This window comes from Ruditapes philippinarum, unplaced genomic scaffold (assembly GCF_026571515.1).
Source record: "Ruditapes philippinarum isolate M1 unplaced genomic scaffold, ASM2657151v2 ctg1445_1_1_1_1, whole genome shotgun sequence".
NCBI classification, from domain to species: Eukaryota; Metazoa; Mollusca; class Bivalvia; order Venerida; family Veneridae; genus Ruditapes; species Ruditapes philippinarum.
In genome coordinates, this window is record NW_026854427.1 from 19965 (window position 1) to 43291 (window position 23327).

The following is a 23327-nucleotide window of genomic DNA, read 5'->3' on the forward strand; positions in this document are numbered from 1 at the left end:
GTCTTACTTCCCCGGGGAAAAAGTACATCTGGAATGCCATAGATACATTTCAGAGGGTAGCTAAGGATCTAAAGTCAGTGAGAAATTATAGTTTAAAATGACTTGATATTGAACACCTTCCTTAAAGGATGATTTTTATTTTTATTTTTAAATGATAACGGTGAAATAAAGGTATCTAACAAATCTAAATCAAACAACAACAACAACCCCCAACCCCAATAAAAAAAACAAAAACAAACATACAAGCAAAATGGGAAAAAAACTCCCACAAAAACCCCAAAACAACAACTAAACTACTTTGCACGTTGTTTTTTTTTGGACAATCTGATGAAAATTAGCTCTAAATAACGCTAACAGTGACCAATTACGAAGTTATTTCTGGTGATCTTTCACATAGCCTATCATCGGCGAGCTTTCATTATTATGAAAGCGATGCGGTTTCTAATTTTAACCCTGTGAAAACCAATACTGAGTAAGAAATTGTCACGATTTCGAGTTGATCAGATAGCAGACAGATAAACTGGCTTTAACAATCTTGCCAATTAAAATTGACATTTTTTTCTAACAAAAATCAATAATTTGTTTAACTTCCACGGATAACGGTATTTTGATACTTTTTTAATGTAAAACCCGGTTTGATTGCATAGCTAAAAACAGCTTTCTCGGGAAAGGCGATACATATACGGTCGTAAACAGAAATAGGTAGATCTAAACTTTTGTCAGATTGGTTTTTAGTTATGACGTAGTCCTAACTAGTGTACTTACAAACCCGACATTTCCAACTTCCGATTTTTCTAACCATACAAGGTAACGCCCACTGCAGTGACGTTTTATCACCACTAGTTATGCTATATTGTATTCCTACATTTTTCAAGGAAGTTGAATTCATAGTGATCATCCGACCATGACCGATTCGAGTGAAAAATAGTGCTCTGTATTTCTGAAAACTTTGATTTATTGCGAATAGAAGAGGAGATAAGAAATTCATTTTTTGAAAATCATGTGCAATATAGCTAGAATTACGGTATTAGAAATGTAGCAGATATAAATTGAAAGTTCGAGTAATTCTATGAATGGAGATAGTAATTCTATGAATGGAGATAAGCGATTGACGGCTCGAAATATTCAGCTTACTCAGCCGTACCTTATCATCACATTTTTGTATGATATTCCAGAAATTTTTGAAAAAGACAATTTTTATCGAATAAATTTGGTAGGTTATAATTACAAAGTGAATATTGAAATAGAAATATCCAGAGATGTAGACAATCTGTGTCTCGAAAATAGCCTATAATTAGATGAATCCGACAACTTCCTGTTTACTTTATGACCTTCTTGACAAGCATATCAGCCTGTTTAGCCCATAAGGTAAGTTTTAAAGCAATATATGTTATGAAATTGATGAATTATAATACCGGCCCAATAATTACAAAGTTATATGTTGTACAAAATTTTGCATTCATACCATTAGGAGATAATGTGTTAAGCTTATGAATCCAGTATGATTCTTGGTTTATACAGAATTTATTTTATTTCGATTGTGTAGGAAGCTATAAGCTTATAGACACACTTTCGAATCCGTTTCTGGAACCAACCAGTAATGATCAATGAGTGTAAAGTTTCTTGCTCAAGGAAACAACGACTTGCCCCTAACTGGTTTTGAACCCATGCGGCTAGCTATCATTAGATTACTAGTCCGACACGTTAACCACTCGGCCATGCCGCCACTAAAGTTAATGTTGATTAATTCAAATTAACTTTTTATTTTGTGTTAAAATGTTAAAAGTATATTTATTACAAAGAAAGAAGGTTTGTTTCATGAAAACCGCAAATCATTTTTTCTCCGACAACAATTAGTAGACACACAAAACATGTATGTATCTTCACGTGACGAGTATACTCGTCATGCTACTGACATAAGCTACTTGGTCTGGACTATTATATCATGTTGAAAGACTTAATTTATGTTTAAATGAATCTTACTGAAAATTCCTAGTTATTTTACTAATGTTGTCGTGTTAGTGATTGATTATGTCTTTGCCTGATATGTTTTTTCTTTTCTTTTTCAGACATGAAGCACTGGATAATATTAATGGGCATTTGTGGTAAGAAGAAGTATATGAATGTAATATTTTGCTAAATAATTTCGCATAAAGTTCGAGTATCCATTGTCTTAAATAATGACTTCGCACTCTCAACATATATTTGATATATATTTAAGCTTTGATACAAGTAATAAAGTCTTCTGATGTATGCAGTGAAGGAACAATTAAACAACTGTGGCAAAAATGTGACAACACATATTTTGTGTCAGACGTTAAAGACATGGCGTCGATGAAGAAAATGTGCAGCAAGTAAGTAGTTTCAGTAAAACATAACGGTAGGAGACAATGACTTTATCTTTAAATTTCAATCCATCAACTTTGTTTAACGGAAGTTTCCTGTTGAGATACGTGCTTTATCATTTAACTTTCACTCTGTCAACTGTATAAAAAAAAAACCAGTTTCCTTGTATATAACAATTTTTTTCGAAGTCAGCGTGCCTGTTGCCCTGCTGCCCCTGCTGCTATGAACGTGACTTTTATGTAACGTGGTAAATAGGTCATAACACATCAAGTAGACCTGTATGTCATAATCCGGGTAAATTGGTCATACCTAAGTGTCAATGAGTCAGCTTGATTCCAAAAAGCCATTGTTATCCGTACTGTCGTCATCCTGTTAGAGGATAGACCATCGCTTCACAATGAGGCATAGTCCAGGGAATGGATGAAATTCCTATTTCTTACGAGGTACGCCCTTTTTCAAAGATTAATGCTCTAACAGGGACATTTCTGTGACATCATTAGATTAAGTATAAATATTACTTGATATAAATGATTTCTTCGTTATAGAAAAAAGACCAACTAACATCGTTTGAATTTAATTAACGGTACATTTTGAAACGATCGTTCCGATATGCCGGAGATTAAATTTTCAAATATATGAATTTATCTTGAGGTCACAAGACCACGCAGTCCAAGAGCAGTTAAAATAGTCAAATTTGTTTTGGTATCCATATCTCAAACATTCGCTGATATAGTATAATAATATTATTTATCAACTTTCCTCACCTTAAATAAATAGATCCGCTCGACTGAGATTTAAATTTTGTTTGCCAATTTCAAACGGTCAAAATATTTAGATACCTAAAGATAGTTAGATAAAGGCATACCTAATTTTCTAATCATATTTAATTTTATTGTCTAGTGTTGTCGATTTGAAACATTATAAACTTAAAGGAATAATAAAATTCCTTTGTTAACTACTTAATCGCATTCTGGGATACAGTTATCGTATGAATTAGTGTATCTTACCTTACTGAAAATAACAATATCTTAGTTCACAAATCTTAGAGCAATCACAGTAACTAAAACTAAAAAGGTAATGAAAACTTACTTTATTCAAGATCAGCCCCTGACACGAGTCGGATGGTGTTGTCTTCGTGCCGAGGGACATAAGGGAATATTCCCCAGACTGAAATATTTTAGATAACATTAAAATACTCAATAAACTCTAATAAGGTAGTGTTGCGTTACTTATATCATTAAATGGTGCTCAGAAAATACCAAAATGGTTTAATATTACTATTAAATTAATCAAAATTATTATATACTTTTTGACTATATACTATAATTATTTGATAATGCGTGTTTACAATAGACTGGAAGTAAATAATGTAAAGTAAAATCGAGAAATTGGGAAATAAATCTTAATCAAGCGATTGTATTAACACAAGGTAAATAAGTTGACTATACTTTATCAACGAACGTTGGAGATATGGATGGCTAAAGAGACATGAAGTTTTTCCATTCTGAAGCGATGACCTATCCCCTAATAACAAGATGACGTCAGTAAGGATAACAATTGCTTCTCATTGACACTCCCTTATGACCTAATGACCGATATTATGCCATACCAACGCAATGGGTCCTAACCTATTGACCTCTGTTTCTATTGGTCATGCAAAACACGAGCAAAATAGATTGGGGTAATTAGAATTTAAAATGTTTTTGTTTTTATAACATTTCTAGAGGAAAAAATAAACAAGATAATGTAAATTGAATGTACTTAGCAATTATTCCAACGTCCATATATTAAATCTTTAAATATATAGTGGACAGCCTATCAAGGATGAGACACATTTCATATTCATTTAATCGCATCATTTTTTAAAGAAATAATCAATGCCGTTCTTCCAGCATTAATTAATTTCACATTTTGACAAAATTGGGCGCTTACGTGTACTTCTATGAAACTATATAAGTTTCTTTGCATACTTATTTCAGCATGTTAAATGCTATGAACGCTCTAAAATGTTCTGTACATAATAATAAAAAAATATATAAGGAAAAAATATAACAAAAATTATTTGATTCATGCTTATTGTCATGAAAAGTTTGTTGAAAATGTATTTAAAAATAAAATATTAAAAAGGTTACATAGAAGATAATGTCATTGCAAACGGAGTAAACATTCCACGTAAATTCTCATATGCAAAAACACTGTGGTACATCGTTCAACGGAAAAAACACACCTAAAAAATCGAAAACGAAAGTATACGCATAAGTATAAGTGTACGTCGAGTTCACCCAAACTGAAGTTTCAACTTATTTCTCAATCATACATTATTGATTTTTCCAAACTAAACGACTTTTTTTTAAATTCAATATGTTTGGTTTTAGAGCAGTATTTGCCTTTTCCTGCAAATTAAATGCTTTTTGTTAAATTTGTGATAAATTGTAGCGTATTTGTTGACATTTGCGAATGATGTTAATATTTACCACTAAACCAAGCCCAAAACGCATTTTCGGGAAGTCTATGTTTTGTATTAAAGGCGTGGCGTTTTTTTTTTTTTTGATACAGAAAATGCGTTTTGGGCTTGGTTTAGTGGTAAATATCAACATCGTTTGCAAATATCAACAAATACGCTACAATTTGTCGCCAATTCAACAAAAAAATATACAATTTGCAGCAAATACTTCTCTAAAACCAGTTGTTTTCAGCTTCGCGTAATTTTTTAGTTTGAAAAAATCGATTAAGTAATGAGGTGAACTTGACGTACACCTTTTTACTTTCGTTTTCGATGTTTTGAGGTGCTATTTACGTGAACGTTGTACTACAATGAAAAATAGTAGTCCTTACAGTGCATCCCGATACATTCATAACGGTATTTACATAAATGCCCGTGAGTCAAGAGGATTATTGTTTATTTCTAAATAGAAATCAAGGGAAAGTGCGCATGTAATTAATTTGACTTTTACATTGTTTTACCTTTGCACTAAAACTATTCACTTTGGTAGACATAATGTCGCTTAAAAAGCTCTTACCTGTATACGTGCGCTATTATAAGAATATGTTTGTGCATGATATCAAATGTGGGATATAATGTCATCTGGGCCGTAATCGTCATGTATTGCTCAAGTCAATACTATGACGGTGTGCAAGTTGGATATCCGTCTCGCACATCGATCTTTCTAGACGAAAAGCACCTCAAGCGCTGCGCGCTCTCCGTGCCACATGAAGTTTGTGACAAGGTCTTTCCTAAACAGAAAAACACCGTACTCAGTCGATAATTGAATTAAAGATAGTATGCACATATAAGTCTCTTCGCATAGTTATTTAAATACATTTTATCTTAGAAGTATCAAAAAACGTGTGATCTGTTATTTGTAGTTAATGAAAAAAAGTTACCCGATCAGTAGGCAATAATATTTATTATATAAATACAGGGTACCTCGATAAATTTGCAAAATATATACAGATTGTAAACACTTATCAATTGAACACATTAATAATCAAATAATATAGCGGACACTTACTGAATATCATAAAATGAGGGTACCTTATAAGTTCTGATATTTGTTTTGTTTTTGTTGGGGTTTTATTTGGAGGGGGTTCGGGGTGTGTGCGTGTTTTCTCGATATTTAAATGTGCATGAGTAAACAGGATCGTAAACGTAGGTGGAGGTCTCTTTGTTTTAAACAAAATGTAAATTAACTGTTCACTAGAAAATGATCGAAAATGTTAAATGGGAGGAAATATGATTAAACAGATTTTAAAGTTAAACGGAACTTAAATATCTCAGCAATTTAACTAAAAAGTTGAACAACTGTCCGGTATATTTTTTGTTTTAGAACTATTCTTTTCATTTTATCTTATAATGGCAAAAACTATACTTTACTTTTTATTTTAATACTATATTTTATAATTTTATTTTGGATTGGCAAGAAATATCCTTAACATTTTATTTTGGAATGGCCAATGAGCTTCCAAGATTTCAGTTTGTATTTTTAAAATGAGCAATCAAATTTCTTTTTGTATTCAGTTCTTCCCTGTATATTTAACAGGAAGTACAACTGATTTTAGATTTCTTCTGCCAAAAAGACCTAGATCACACTTACGCCCTTAAGTATTTTATAACACGAGGGACAGGGTCAGGGCCATGCCTTGACTCAATTTAAAAATAGCTGTCTCGGGAAATCCGAGTTATAAAGATCGGTCGTAAACAGAAATAGGTAGAGCTGAACTTTTGTCAGATTGGTTTTGTAATAAACTTTTAACTTCCAACGCAACCGAACAAATTCGTATAAACAACACAGTTAAAAGTTTCAAAATTTTAAAATGTTTTATAATATTTAATATATATGTGCATCATTGAACATGAAGCAGTAAGTATCTTCCATGCTCGACGTTTGTGTGGCTAAGGTGAGCTTTTGTCAGTGATGGTAATGTGTCTGTCGTAACCCAGCCAACATTCTATATCGGCCCGACATCAAACCGACATGGTTTTCTATGACGGCCCGATGTCGGCTTTAACCTCGGCTGCAAATAGGAATGATGTTGGCCCGACATCGGCAGAACAATATCGGGCCGACATCTTAACGATATAGGCCCGATATTTCTTGCCGACGTCGGGCCTACATCAAAACAATGGCGGTGCGATGTCAGCCAACAGTAGAAAGATATCGGTCCTATTTCGACCAGGTATCATCCTTATGCTAGCATGTTGATGACATCTAGCAGCAAGCATTTGGCACAACCTGCAAAAACACAAAATAAAAGATAATTATTCTACCAAATTAGACAATAAAGACACATATTTTAACTTAAATGTGCAAATGACAATCACTACCATGATATATAATGCATGCCGCGAAATCATGTGACAAATATTTTCAAACATAATTTTACATCTAAAAAAGAGACAAACAGATAAATTGTGTTTTTCCAATAATTTTAAGTGTAAAAATCAAATTATTAATTAACAGCATTTGCAGATTTGTTGAATCAGCATTACATTAAAAAACATGCTTTTCATCACCTTCCTTTGTTAGCTTTTCTTTTTGGCGCTTAATCTGTTAATTGTAGGACTGCAGTGAATATTTTCAAGCTTTTCATTTAAGATATAATAAAAGAGTGATTTTTATGTAGTCAAAACGTAAATATTGAATTTAATAACAAACCACATATCATTTCCAAACTCAACTATGATTATTTTAGAAATTCATATCAAAATTTACAATTATTTGCTGCATGATTTTCAATTCAACAGAAAACGCAATATCGTACCGATGTCAATCCGATATACAAAATACTTACATTGATAGGTCATGTAGGCCCGACGCAGACCCGATGTATCTTTTTTTATCTAACACGAAATGTGGTTAATATTGTTCTAGTAATTGAAATCATACACAGGACAATTTATTCACATTATTAAGTAAACAATGGCATTGCAATTAGAATTTTTCAAAATACTCAATATGTCGGCACTACAGCGGCCCGACGTCGGCCAATAGTCGGCATATTTTGCCGACATGCCGACATTAATCCTATATCGGCCCGATATGGTGATGCTGGCTGGGAAGCTCTTTAGAAATATTTCTTCCGTAATCATAACACGGATTTTAATCAACACTAATTCTTAGGTGACCTTTTACACACTATATATATTTATGAATGGTTTCGGTTTGATGCTTAAGTAGGTCACAGGAACTATGACACAATGCTCAAAGCTTAGATTATTGACATGTAGCATCACCTTTTTGGTTTTCTACAAAACAAATGTATCAATATCATAAGTTCATTCTAAGACACATGCATGTTTCTATCATATAAGCAGCTTTTATCGAAGTCAGTTTAAATACTGTTCTAAGTCAAGCCTGTAACACAGAGTTACATTGGGTGTTTTACTGTCATGTTGCGCGTGCAAAATGTTGAACGTGTCGGGAAACACATATACATTGTATACATTGTATAATAGTAAACGTGTGCTTGATAATAATTTTGTTCTTGACTTGATTATTATTGGGCAGAAAAATGTGCCGTACGCCTGTGGTTCATACGTGAACCAAGTGAACTAAGATATTTGTGCTTTATTTTAAACAACACTCACTTTGACTACTTCAATTTTCTACATTTATTCAGAACTAGGCTTGATTGGGCATGAGTTTGCATAATATAACAACATGACAAAGATAAATGTATACATAAACTGGTAAAGACAGAGATCAGAATGATCCATTTAAATCACAAAATATCACTGTTCAGGTAATATTTAGGCAATAGAAAGACTATATTCTTTTTATAACGATACAGAGATTTGTTGAAGACAATATGCAGACCTAAATCAAAGAAGATTAAGTTGGAAGGTGGATAAGTTTTATTTAAAAAAAAAGCCGACTTTAATTTAGAAAATGATAAATTATTCAAAGAGTGTTAGAACACACATTTTAAAAATATTATTTCTTACATTTATCAAGTAACTTTATGCAAACATTAGATAAACAAAATATATCAATTATATACATGTCAACAAAAGTTTATCTAAAACAGCTCATGATCGTTCTAACAAAAACGCAGATAGTTTACAAAACATATTATTGTCAGAAATGTTGAACAACTTGTTGAAATTCCATGCATTTGGAGCTGTATAACAACTGGTTATAAACTGGATACTATCAGCATTAAAATGGCAACATTAACAATTATAGTAGAATTCATCCCTTCTTGATTATTATTACAAAGATGACAAAACAGAAGTGTGCTTTATCGGAGATATCGCGTTGTGCGTTATAACCTAGCGAATAACAGCTGAGGAACACCTAGACACATCGCTGCATAATGCGATAATGCAACGAAATAGTACTTAACAGATGTTACTGCATGGTGCAGTGATTTATTTTGATGATCCGTACCTGTTATACGCCAGTGACTTGCTTTATTGACAATAAAAACAAGTCATGTATACAAAAAAAGTGTTACTGGACTGTACCAAAATTGAAGCTTGCTAAAACGAATATATTCAGATTGGGGAAAGTGATTGGGTACCGGAGATATGTCATAGTTTTGTCTGGGGCATGAACGTAATTGAAAGTTGCATACAAACTTTTTAATCCTTTTTCCTGAATGTAATGTGGTGCTAAGGGCACTGCCTGTATAAACCATTACTCGCAAGATTTAAAGTCCTCAAAAAAATAACAATAAATAAATCTAAAGATCCATCTAAAAATGCTGATAAAACGACGGTTTGTGTAATACTAGCGCGTAATGATTATTTTCAGCTATTTTCTAATTCGCTAAATAAATCATTTATCACATAATCAGGGCTGGGAATCAAAACTGCGTCGTATCCTACAAAATGTAAACAAACGCCGCCATCTTGGAACGAAAAACGTATGTTTTTGTTTATAACTCTTTTGTTGGAAATGACTGAAAACAAGATATATGTATTAACACGCTACACTATTTTCCGCTTCGTTCGGTATATGTTGCTTGCACAACTATTTTGTAAAACAAAAGTTATAGCAAACTTGCAACTCGAAGCGAGGCAGAATTTTTATGAAAATGTGTGGATACGACGCAGTTCATATTGCTTTATCTATCATTTTTCCTTCAAATCAATTATATACTCGTTTACAGAGTTCACCATAAACTTCGAAACATAATTTTGCATCATTTACTAAACTTTCATTTAAAAGAGATGTATATTTTCCAAGAAAATAATGATTTTTACGAAATGATACGACGCAGTTGAAAATAAAATATGATACGACGCAGTTGTATTTTCATTGCAGGCTGAATATTGGTTAAACTATTTAAATTATGTGCTAGGTATGCCAATAACGTCCTACAGCATTTTTTGTTTACAACTTAAGTCAAAAGCAGAGGTCACTCATTGGTTTCATAAAAATGGAAATGTAATACAATTCTATAGGCTGCATTTTTCGGTCGCATTTTAGTACTAATCATAAGCATCTACAAATTCCGAAAAGCTGTATCAAATACAATATACATTGAAACACGTGATCGCACACCCATATGATTGCCTTAGCATGCTTATTAACTTGTTCACGTGAGTTCGAAATGGGAGTGATTACTATTTTTGATACAAAATTCAATATTCCAGTGTAACCTCCACTGGACCCTGTATTAATCAGGAATGACTTTTTTTTCTTAAAAAAAGAGAAAAAATTACAAATTTTGAAAAGGTCTCTCGCTATCGGGAATGCGCAAATTGCATGCCTACCGTTGTTACTTGTAATGAGCAATTATTTCCGTCAATTCCGTTATTACTTTTGTCTTTTACGTGCCAATTTTATTGTATTCATTTTCTTAATAATCGACGAGGACAGATGAGCTTTATTATTTGAAACCTAACATTAAATTTTTAAAATAATATTATAAATGGGTAAGCTACAATATATTTTTGCAAGTAGGTTATGCGTTCCGTTTAGTCATTTTATGTTCAGCGCCGCGGAACTTTACCCCTGCGTTTCTTTATCGCCGATGAGGAAATGTCTACGGAATGTATTTTCTATATTTGCACCTAAGTATCATTCTTCTCCATCAAAAAACTTTTCAAAATCGAGTTACAATTGATACAACTACAAATTATTTTGTAAAAAAGGTGTCCGTTTTGCAAAGGTATTTTACGCTATGCACCGATAAATTTGATACAGATATAGGCAGACATGATCTTTCAACAGTATTGAAGAATTATTAAGTTTTCACAATATTGAACAGAAAATGTCAGATTATCGTATCGAATTTTCAACAGACTAGAGACATGACATCTTAACATACCTTCATACGAAAGTGTGATTTTTATTTGATAATGAATTGCCTGAAAACTGAAACAAAAGTTTTCAGAAAATGACTTCACAGAGGATTACCCCCTGTTTACATTGAAAATTTCTCTGCTATTAATACCAAAATAAGAAATTTAAATTTTATTCTCTTTATAATTATTTCAAATATTTATAATCTTAAAACTTCACGTCAGAAGTTAATAAAAAAAGCTGCTTATTTGTACAGCTGACGTTGACAAATTTTGTTGAAAAAAACAAATCAGACAGGTGTGTCCGACCGATGCCGAGCTGTTTATGTTTACTGAATTCAAATCACTTGAACTGAACTGCTATGAATTCGAAAACCACCAGGGACTTTTTATTCTTTTGTGTGGAAAACCTATCAAGCTAGTTTCAAAATGTCGACGGTTCTCTGCAGGTACAACATTTTGCCTGAAATTATGCACAAAGGCGCACCTGAGATCCTCGCCCCTAGTAAAGCTAATGTGTAGAGTGAAAGTTTGAAAAGAAACCACAAAAAAGCAGTCATTACCCAGAACATGCAGAACCACAGTTAACTTAGAGCGTAGCTAGCCAAAATGAATTTAAGTTAATAGATTTATACATTTTTTTTGCGAAAAAAATTAAGGATAATATTGAACATACAGGAAAATATAAGAAATTATTTCAGATATTATGATCAATAAGGTAACATGTTCATGTTTAACAGAAAAGTAGCTTACGCAATGTAAACTTTCAAATTAAATGTTATATTGGACATGACACATTGTATTCTAAATAATCAACGGAACATTGCTTTACACAGCAAATGATCTGGGTTTTTATCTAGCGCAAGTGATTATTCCATAAAATAGAAATATATTGCCAAAATTATCCCTGTTGAAAAAGACTGCCAAAAATACAACTGCGTCGTATCATATTTTATTTTCAACTGCGTCGTATCATTTCGTAAAAATCATTATTTTTTTTAGAAAATAAACATCTCTTTTTAATAAAATTTTAGTAAATGATGCAAAATTATATTTCGAAGTTTATGGTGAACTCTGAAACAAATAAATAATTGATTTGAAGGAAAAAACGATAGATAAAGCAATATGAACTGCGTCGTATCCACACATTTTCATAAAAATTCTGCCTCGCTTCGAGTTGCAAGTTCGCTATAACTTTTGTTTTACAAAATAGTTGTGCAAGCAACATATACCGAACGAAGCGGAAAATAGTGTAGCGTGTTAATACATATATCTTGTTTTTAGCCATTTCCAACAAAAAGAGTTATAAACAAAAACATACGTTTTTCGTTCCAAGATGGCGGCGTTTGTTTACATTTTGTAGGATACGACGCAGTTTTGATTCCCAGCCCTGAGAATAAGACACATTAGACCTTTAGTCTGGGACAGAATAAACAACACTAAAATAGGACGAAGGCCTTCGCCGTTTAATGCACATTTATACAAAATATATAACACAATGTTTTCGGAAGCTGAACCTCTGACTAGGTCAAAGCCTGTAAAATAAACTATTACATGTATCTTGATTATGACCGTGTCAATATCTACAGAAGCTTTACTGCCAATAAAGTTAAATCAAAGCACAGAAGGCGCTGAATTTCTTGGGTCTCAACAGGAGGGTTATCATACATTTTGAAATTATCATGATATCGAAAATTACAGTAAATTTGTGTTGTGTACAGAAATTATGTGAATGCGCGACTGAATCTTGTGACATGTCTCAGAATGTCAGAAAGGTGAAGGTTGTGAGATTATAAACCAATTTGTTTGTACATGTGTAAAGTGTCACCAATGCTGTTTCCAGTGTTACAGCTATAGTAAATTGGCTATAAGACTAATTGCAACACTGATATTTAATTCAATTTTTATTTGGCTTAAACAATTATAATAAATAAGTGAAAAAAAAAAAAAAAAAAAAAAAACAACAAAAAAAAAAAACATGATTTGCCTGAACTGGGGTTTGAACTCCAGACCTCTTGCTTCTAAAGCGAGCGTGTAAACCTCTCAACCAAGGGGAGTTACATGTATAACTTAACGGCCTGAAGAATATCACATTATTCTAAATTAATTTCGATATATTTTGTTCACGGTAAAACTGTTGTTTAACACTGAAGTAAATAATCATTTAATTGAATATAAGCATGTATATCTATAAGAATAACACAATATTAGAAATCTTCGACCAATCGGGAACTATTTTTTCGTTACGGAAATTAATGCGTCATTTGACAATCTTTACGCAGTGATCTCCCCTTAATTTTTCGGCGTTAATGTACATATGAAGGGAAGTAGTTTGGACTACTTTCGGCATTTGCAAATAAGAACATCAGGGTCTGAAATTTCGCTACCATTATTTGTTTGGTCTGACGACCCAAACAAATATAAACGTGTTTTTCCTAATTCACTGACTTCAGTTATATTCTAACATTTGGCTTATCTGGATGTAAGTTAATACATGACTATTGTAAGTGACAACAGTTAAAGGGATGGGCAGGGGGGGGGGGGCATTACGACCTGTACAAATACAAGTCCTAGAGTGGCGTATCTATCTGCCCATCATATATAAATTCCAAGTTAAGTGAGCACGAAATTATCGTCCTAAACTATGACCGTATAAGTCGAACACGATAACGTTTACATTAATCGGTCGTACATTATGATACAATGGGTTGTGCAAGATCTTCAATTATTATATTTTGCATTTTATGACAATATAGAAGAAGATAAAGTTTCCTTTTAAAAGGAGAGGCTTGCACAGTTGTGCCTTCATCCCAACCCTTTAAAATTGTTTTTTTTTTTTTTTTGATTTCAATTTATTATCACAATTTTTTTGAATTACGGTATTTGTATATCATAAAGGGTTTATTTAGTTGTTTTCTTTTTTGGAAAAACGAATATTTTTTGTCAAAACGATTTGAAATCTATTCTCTATTGTGTAAAACTAATAAAGAAAATGATCAATCGTAAAAATACTAACTCATACTGAAGGGAAACAAGTGTGCACATTTCATTTCCCCTTTTTCGCAGAGAAATCATTGTTTGCTTTATAGACAAATAAATGCACTAAAATACTTCGTTACGTGATACCAAATTCAATTAATAAGCATGTATCAACTATGTTACACGATCACAAATACGATGCGCTAACGTGGCAAAGTTAATGATATGCATGGGCTATTTTTAGATTACCTCACCATTGAATTGCGTTCAGTAGATCTAAATACAACTCACCCTTTGAAGACGGAATACTACTACAGTCATCCTTCTCTATTGTATAAAACTAATACAGACAAAAACAATTATAAAAGAAACTAACTTTTGCGTCTTGAAAAACAATTGAAACGGAACAATTTCGTTTATAATTCATTACGGTTTAAACCGATAAATCAAGTAAAAATAGAAATCCTAATTATATCAACAAACTGGGATTACCGAAGAAACTAAAATAGCTTAGATTTCCGTAATATTACTTCGTCTGATTCCGCAGTATGACGGAATCGCCCAAATTGTCACGATTGCAATCGGGACTACATCGGCTATTATCATTAATCCGAAGAGTGACGGAAAAGGCCGAAAAGTTGCGATTGGCACGATTGCAGCTGGTTTCCCGTTCAATCATGCACTAACAATTGGAAACAGGAAACCACCTTACCGGAACAAGTTATTCAAAACAAATGGCTTGCAGCCGTGGCTGCAAGCCAAAAAATGGATATATACACGTAAATTCGAGTAGCTTAGTGGTTAGAGTGTTCATATTATAAAGACCCCAGGTTATGATTTTTTTTTCGAATTCAAATCTGCAATTGTGCACATTCCTTGAGTATAATTTATAGTGTCAGAATATATTTTTATGTTGTGTCACGTGAAGTTTATAATGTTTTGCACAATTTAAAGTTAAATTAATGACGATTAAATGTATTTAAATTTTAGTGATTGAACAGATTGAATAGTATTATATTCTGTTTGAAAGTGTGTGTATAGCTAAATGTTCTCAAACAGCATTGTGTGAATAAATTTACGGGGAGCTAAAAACCAGTTCGTTGTAAAAATAAAAAATTAAAAAAAAAACCAGAGACATGCCTATCCAGGATTCGAACCAGTGTCTCTACACTCACAAAGCGAACACTCTACCACTACTCTATTATGCTAAACACATAACACATGAGTGACTGATTAGGTGGTAAAAGATTTAGGCGATGCTTATAAAATATAAGAATTATCGACACCCCTATTTGTCAATATTGATGTAAACAGATAATGAAAGGAATAGCGAATTCGAGCTTGTACACATATAATTCTTAAACTGCAATAAATACATCAATGTTTTGTGTGGCTCTGGTCATCCAACCATCCAGGAGCACCATCATACTTCTGATTGGCTCTTACGCTATGGGGTCATTTACATGTACCATAAAAAGTAACCAAGGTTCCGAGTGAGGAAATTGATTTATTTAAGGAAGAAAAATATAAGTTGATTTTTTATGTCTAATTCTGTTTATAATGCGGTAAAACAATAATTTTATTATAATATATCGAACTCGACTTTTATGTGGAAAAATCGTGGCCTGGGGCGGCATCTCGTGTATTCCCTACGGAAAATTTGCTTACACCCCCATGTAAGACAAGTCGCGTGTTTAAAATGGCGTCATTTACACGCACCTTTTATGAATGACTTACGGCCTCGATCATTTTCTGTAGAGAAAAACCCTCGACGTTGTCTAAAGTCATGATATTTCCATGTTGCATTCTGCGTTTTAAGGTTAAATTAGTCATACCTATTTTATGTAATGCAAATGAATGACAAAGTTTTACCATATATGTTTTATTCATAATGTGAACTTTAAACATGACAATGATTTTTTTATGTTATCTGACAAAATACATGTAACTGGACTTGGTGGTAATAATGTGTCAACAGTTCTACACATAACTCAAAACGCGTGCATGTATATCAATTATAATGAAATTATATAATAATGATGTCGAAATTTTTTATGTGACTAGTTGTCATTATATATAGTTGTCTTAAAGCCAAGTCTGGAGTTCGAATTTGGGAGTCGACTAGAGTAGACGTTTGTACACTTGTAGTATTAAAATGTAAAATGACAAGTTTTGCGTTTTTTACTCCATTATACCACATCCACATATATGTCTCGTCGCTGTGCTATAACTATAACAAATGACATTTATTTTCACGGAAAAAAACACAAACAATATTTTGAAGTTAACCATTTAAGATATGTTTCATTAGTGTGTGTAAACATCATTTGCCGACCAATGAATTCACTCCAATTAAAAAAGCACCCTTCTTTATCGTATAAACATACTATAAACAGACAAATTGTGTCACTTATTTATTAAGTCGAACATTTACTAATTAAGAGTTTGGAATGAAGTCCGCATATGTAAACAGATTTAAGTAGTCCCACGTTATTATGACGCCATGGTATCGGTAAATTTAAAATATTGTTTTTTATACAATCAGGTACCGTTTTTTTGTGTCGACCTTTTGGTGTGAATTATCTTGTATATCGCTTGACATAAAGTTGTATTTGTTAATAGATACAAATAAGTGGATATTTTTTTAATTTTTATGATTTTCGGACATATTTTCAATTAAAATTTTACCGAAATTGACTTTGTTTTCCTTTGTATATCAAATATATACATTCCTTATACAATATCAAAGATTACACACTGTGTCTATGCGAGTTGTAGAACCTTTTTCATTCCGTATGTCCGGTGACATTATGAATACAATAGCCGAGAAGTTCCAATCGCTGCAATCTGTGGTTCCTATCTCGGGGCTTTATTAAAATATGTTAAATGGTAGATTAAAATTAAAATTTGATATTGATTTTTCTTCTTAAATATGTTCATTGTCACTTAACTGAGGCTTAATAACAAATATCTGAAGTTCATTACAATTATTAATCTCTTTATAGTATTTATACTATTGATTATTTATATTGATTGCACTAAAAAATACACGTTACTTGAATAAAATTCAGTATATGATGATGTACTGTGTGCAAATCAGAAAAAAAGTTCTGTTCTGTTCTGCTATATGCCAATCAAATTTGCATTGAAATCACGTGACTATAACATCGGAAGCAATATTACTTTTTTAATGTCACTTGGAACATTGTGGGCGACTTCAAAAAGTCTTTATAAAGTATTGTCAGAGAATGCAAGGGTGTTGTGAAACCTCTGTCATATAGGATGAAAAGCCTTTGTATATGACGAACGAATTTGTATCGATTAAGGAACAATTATTCCTTTAGTTATTTTTAGTTAACGCATTTGTGAGAATTTGATGAAATGACCTAAGGATCTGCGGACTAAGCTATTTGCAAAATCACACTAGGCAACCAGCAAAACGTTTTTCCGGTAATAAAGAGTTAAAAAGTTTCTTGCGGGGGGGGGGGTGAAAAAACTTAATGTTTGTGTCGTTATATATACATGTATATATAACGACACAAACATTAAGTTTTTTTTATCCCGCCCGAAGGAAACTTTTAAACTATAGATTGTACTGCATTCATTTGAAACGAATGAATTAAACCCAATAATTGAAAACATTTTCTTTATTTAATTCTATATAATGTCATATTGTTAAAAACATTTGGCTCATGCTAAAAATCACCTCTTTAGTCTTTGATTTTATTTAGTCAAGTTAATACAATTTTTTAGATACGAACTTCTTTTCAGTGTTGAATGTTTGGTTCAGTGTAAGAAAAATGCAGTTGGAGATTGTGCTAACCAGAAAGCATTCCGGGAACATTTGTTTATGTTTGACCCAGAGAAATGGAAGGTTTCTTATAGATTTATCTGCTCAAATATTGACGGTATGTTACAATCTTCACATTTTGCAATATAATTATTAGGAGAAACAACATTATCATCAAGCTATGGAAAATTGAGTAATAATTGATATAACAAAACATTTTATGAAGGGAAATTGCTCTTGTTAACACATATCGTTATGCTTTTTCTTTATCACTCATAGTTGCTGTTTAACAATTCAATGGTGGGTGTACCGAGAATGAAATATGCTCAGCGAAAAGCATGCCAAACTACAATACATCTGAGAAAGATTTAAAACTTTTATGCAGGTAAATACCTTCAGACAGGTCATTTTTACGTACAGATATATATTGAACCACACTCGATTTTTCTTACATTAGCAGTTTAATAACGATAATTTGGCTATCGCTCGTACCTTTTCCTGAAATAACTATACTCTGTGGTGGTGTAGTGGTAAGATGTTTTGGTGTCTGAAAAAATGTCTTTTATAGTAAGTTGACATTTTTTCTCCCAAGAAGTCGTGATATGCAAATGAAATATATGATGGTGTTAAAATGTGCATGATAGATATTCTAATGCAAGTTATAAACTTACTTATCAAATAGTGGCACCAGGTTCAAACTGGAGTTATATATATTTTTACAACAATGATGTTTTTTTATTTTATTCTTATCAGATTCCCTACACACGAACGCCAATTTTATTTGTTGGAACACATATGCCACTCTTGTTTATGTCGCAAACATCTTGTCTGTCATTTTATATACCAAAACATTCCGACTTTCGTTTGATGCTTATAGTCAAAATGTTTTCTTGTAAATATTTGTTGTAGCTCTTTTGAAGACATACGTAAATGTGTCAGTATGAGTCCAAGTCCAGACGGCAAAACCTGTACTGCTAATGGTGCAAAATTTCAAGAAGATATCCGAAAACTTGGTTATTCAATTTCCATTTGTCAAAACACAGACATAAAGCAGTTATATGCGAAGTACGGTGGGTCTTACAAATGTGTATGTATACTTGTAGTATATCGTCTACGATGACTCATCACAGTTTATAACTTCTGAAGTACAACACCAATTATATATATCAAATGTTTGAGCAAATCTTAAACAAAAAGATAGGTTCTAGATGTACAGGATATGACATCTAGTAATATTTTTTATAATATTAGTCTACAGAATTACCATAATGACAAGTAACAGATATCACGTGATAATATGTGTAATGTATGATATCCCAGAACAATTTTGTTTAATATGTAAACATAACAGTGAGCTTGAGTAAAGAAAATCATGAGGACCGATTTGTGCGATGCTCGAATACCAGATTACTCAGAAATGACAATAGGCTGAGAAGTCAAAAGAAGTTGAGGGATTTGTTTGCTTGGATTTTTTTTCATACTCAAATATAGTATGGCGGTCCGAATGCAAGTGTTACTGCTTGGGGAATTGAACACTATCTGTAATTGGTGTTGTACATCTGAACCATACCCCTTTATACAGTCTCTATAATAATTTTATTTTGTTTAACATTAAATATTTTTATCAAAATACTGGTACTACCTAAATATAAGAACTAAATTGATAGGTTTTACAATTTTGAGAATCATGATTTACAATTCATTCCGGTTTTATTGAACATAAAATTTGTTCAAGACTTTTAGAATCATACAGCAACTAAGTAAGACAGTTTTCATATGCACTACATTTAATAAACATAAATTTTGTTGTTATTAAAACTCAACAATGTTCGCCAAAATAGATACGAGTACATCTTTACTTTTATATTTTGACGATTGTTGAAAAAATACACAACAATTTAAACGTTTAAATGTTTGTGTTTCAGGGAAGCAGCTCTGCGACAGCTAAAGTTAAACTATCCTTCACTGCTTTCAGCCTAGCCACGCTTGCCTGGATCAAAGCCCGCTTCTAAATGTGTTATCTTTCCAAGTTTGTGACAATATATGCAATGTTTTGTTTACATATTTATTAAATGTTTTTCTGATATTATGACACGTAGAAATTCATGTATATTTGTATTTTTCATTTCATGATAGATGTGTATTCCATTTTGTTTCATTATGTATTTATAGTGTCTATAAACTAAGACTTTAAGGTTATATCATTTTACATAAAAATAGTTTCTTTTTTGTCTTTATGTTGACATTGACAGAATGTAATGCATTGTGTATCAGTTGAAAAATGAAATGATGATCGATAAAAACTCGTGGAATTTACCGAGAACCATTATATTGAAGACTTTGCTTATTAACTTTTACGGCTTAGAGCTAAATCAACAATAAACTTGACATCAAGGAACAAAGTCCCCAAATTCGAACAGGTCTATATCAGGATAGAATTATCTTTACATAATTTTCCGCAGCTCATGCTGACTTACATACAAATAAAAGTGAACTTGAATTACCAGAACATTGTAATTCGCAATAAATCAAAATTTTCAGAAATACAGAGCACTATTTTTCACTCGCGTCGGTTATGCGTCGGTCATGGTCGGATGATCACTATGAATTCAATTTCCTTAAAAAAATGTAGGTATACAACATAGCATATATAGTGGTGATGAAACGTCACTGCCGTGGGCGTTACCCTGTATGGTTAGAAATTTCGGGTTTGTAAGTACACTAGTTGGGACTACGTCCCAACTAAAAACCAAAAGGCTTATTGCGTTTGTTAATGATAAGGTTTGTGAATAATTATTACAATATATAAAACTAAATAATACACACCAGCCTATGCTTAGTGTTTGAATAGGATTGCAGTATTTTAAATGAACCGTAACACATCTACTTTGGTAAATCGGCAAACTGTTAATCTGTCTAGTGAATCGACTTTTTGTAAAAATAATTTAAAACAATAAGCCGGTTAAAATTTATTAGTACGTATTTACAAATTAAATGGGTCGCGCGGGTCCATCGCGCCTGACCAATTTAATTTGTAAATACCGTTACGTACTAATAAACTTTAACCTATACATAAATCGGGTAGTACTTTATCTATTATCAAGGAGTAAAGTTTATCGTAGGCCTCTAGATTCATGAAAATTAAAAATAAAATGTATTTAAAAGTAAACCATTGGGAAGCTAACAAAGAAAATAATTTACACATAGCACCCCTTTAATAACCAAAACAAAAAGAGATTAAAATAAGAAAAAATAGCCCTAATTACATTAGGAACATAGTAAAAATGTGGTGATAAATATTGCAAACCAGACCATAATCGCAAACTACATGTTGATTATTATTTGACTCCTAAGTATTTTTACTTTTCTTAAAATCTTTGTACATTTTTTCAAGTTTAATTTTCTCAAAATAGTATGATTCATCTGGAGGCATCCAGCTTTAAGGTAAATAAAATTAATATCTGAGACTTTAAGAAATGCAATTATATTGGATATCTTATCCATTTTATTAAAACAGGTGTCAAGAGAAAAGTACCACAAAAATTGGTTTATATATGTATTATACACATACTGAAAACGTTTATTCTCAGACAATAAGGTATAACGCTTGGAGTTTTGTTTGCTGGATCATGTTTGAAATGATTACTGAATTGATTACAGATACATTTATAGATATAATTTTTATTGAGACAAAGTATTATATACTGCAGTATATTTCAGTGCATTCTTTATGACAAAATGTCAATACTTATTTACTACTTTAAGAAGAAAGAATATTATGATATTATAAGAAAAAACAACATCAACATTTACATGTGTCTTAACATTTGAACATTTATGACACTGTAATATACATGTACATGATTTGGTAATAAATGGACATATGTTGTTTTAAAAGCGAGAAAAGTATAGTACACAAACACATTTTCAAAAGTGTTTTTTTTTCAAAGGAGTTTAATGACTTTAACTTCATGTCAACACATTCATAAGTAAGTAAGAAAAAAAGACGTTTCTTTCACATATTATTTTGAAACTGCTAACTCATAAAGTTCGACAGCTACTTTTTCAATTCGGTCATGGTACTCGACATGTTTATAATTACACTTTGGAGCATCACTGACCCCATACAAAACACCGAATAAACAACCTGCAATTGTACCAGTACTGTCACTGTCACCGCCGTGAAACATGGCTCGATCGCATAATACACTCCATTCACCATCGCAGGCAAGTAATGCGTCATACGCAATCATCCGGTAAAACTCATCCCGTTTAACGACATTATCGATATCTACTGGAAAATGTGGCTTATTTTTACCCTCGTGTATGTTCTTCAATTTCAAATATGTCTTCCACTTGTTTTCAAAATAGCCCCAGTTTTTTATATTTTCTTCCACGAAAATGCCCTTGCACGAATAAACGTATTACTTAGCTAGTTCCAGACATCCAATCAGCCCAACTTCCCATTCGCTTACTGGTTTCTTTTGAACCGCATATAAAGTGAAATGAGCAGAAGCAAGAGAGCCGAGATATCCAGTTGGGTGATGATGGGTCATTCTTCCAGATTCTATGCTAACTTCGATAAGATCCTCAATGTCAGCAGGTCGCGGATATCTCAGTCCAATACACATTGACCTCATGGCCGCCCCACAACCACCCCTCTTCGATACCAAGCTTCCTTGAATGGCTCCAACTTTTCTGCCATATCCATGTAAGTCTCACCAGGGGAACGATTTTTCATATCAGCCATACAGTTTCGGTATTCTTCTGCAAGAAGTGAATAGAGGTTTTCTTTATCTTCACACGTTTTGTGTCTCACAAGAGCGTCTGCAGTTGCTAAATGCATCACCGTGTCATCACTAAATGACATTCAGGTATGCTAACGTCAATATGCTTAAGGTGACAACAGACACTTCCCGTGGTACTCACATAAATGTCATTTAAACCAACTTATTTTAGTAATAATTGTTATTTATTTAATCTTTGTGCATTAAATGTCGTTATGTACTTATATTATCTGGGGAACCGTGTCTCAAATTTTTTCTATCTTTTCTCAAAAAAATATTACGTAACGTCAAACATTTTATGCGACTTTTTTCACCATACATATTACGTAATTAAAGATAATTAAGTCGATGATTGAGCAAACAAAAATCCCTGACACGGTTCCCTCCGTAAATGAATTCCCTTACATGTGCTTTAAACCGCATGTTAATTGCTTAATTATTAAATAGTTATGCCGATTCAAAGTTCTTTAAACCATACCAGCAATATATTTGTCTCTTCCCGTTTGAACTGACCAACACTTCTTACTCGTTTCCATTTTCTTTCGATTCATTCCTTAATTCAGGCTTCCGATAATTACAGTTGTTTTCAAACCAAGTGTCCGTTAAATGTTAATTATTGAAAAACAGAAAGTAGAATTGCTGACATGTGAAAGCAAAAGTAGAATTCCTTGTA

The 23327-nt window shown here is 32.3% G+C and overlaps 1 long non-coding RNA gene and 1 pseudogene across 1 annotated transcript; one reads left to right on the forward strand and one right to left on the reverse strand.

Moving 5' to 3' along the window:
• Positions 1-2038: 2038 nt before the first annotated feature.
• On the forward strand, positions 2039-20490 carry LOC132740109 (uncharacterized). Its single transcript, XR_009627105.1, has 6 exons — positions 2039-2105; positions 2222-2354; positions 17849-17985; positions 18147-18252; positions 18777-18954; positions 19793-20490. It is a non-coding gene; the product is annotated as an uncharacterized LOC132740109 (long non-coding RNA).
• A 253-nt stretch (positions 20491-20743) lies between these two features.
• LOC132740107 (ADP-ribosylhydrolase ARH1-like) lies at positions 20744-23190 on the reverse strand (annotated as a pseudogene).
• Between the last annotated feature and the right edge of the window lie 137 nt (positions 23191-23327).